The sequence below is a fragment of the Grammomys surdaster genome, unplaced genomic scaffold, assembly GCF_004785775.1.
Source record: "Grammomys surdaster isolate TR1022 unplaced genomic scaffold, NIH_TR_1.0 126313, whole genome shotgun sequence".
NCBI classification, from domain to species: Eukaryota; Metazoa; Chordata; class Mammalia; order Rodentia; family Muridae; genus Grammomys; species Grammomys surdaster.
This window is the reverse complement of record NW_021621113.1, coordinates 11,984,098-11,984,313: the sequence shown is the minus strand read 5'-3', so window position 1 is coordinate 11,984,313 and position 216 is coordinate 11,984,098.

Genomic DNA, 216 nt, shown 5'->3' with positions numbered 1-216 from the left:
TTCTGCACTCTGGGTGTTCAAACTCTGGAAGCTGTCAGTCTTCCCTACCCTTCCTAGTAGCTCCAAGGTCAGGGTCACCTCCGGCTCCCAGGCAACCTGTCACCTTGACGACGGAGTGAAGAAAAACCGGAAGTCACGGAAGCCGTATATGATCTCGCGATACCTGGCGCGCCGGCTCCAGCCGGAAGCTTATGGTGGCGGCCGGCTCTCGCGAGA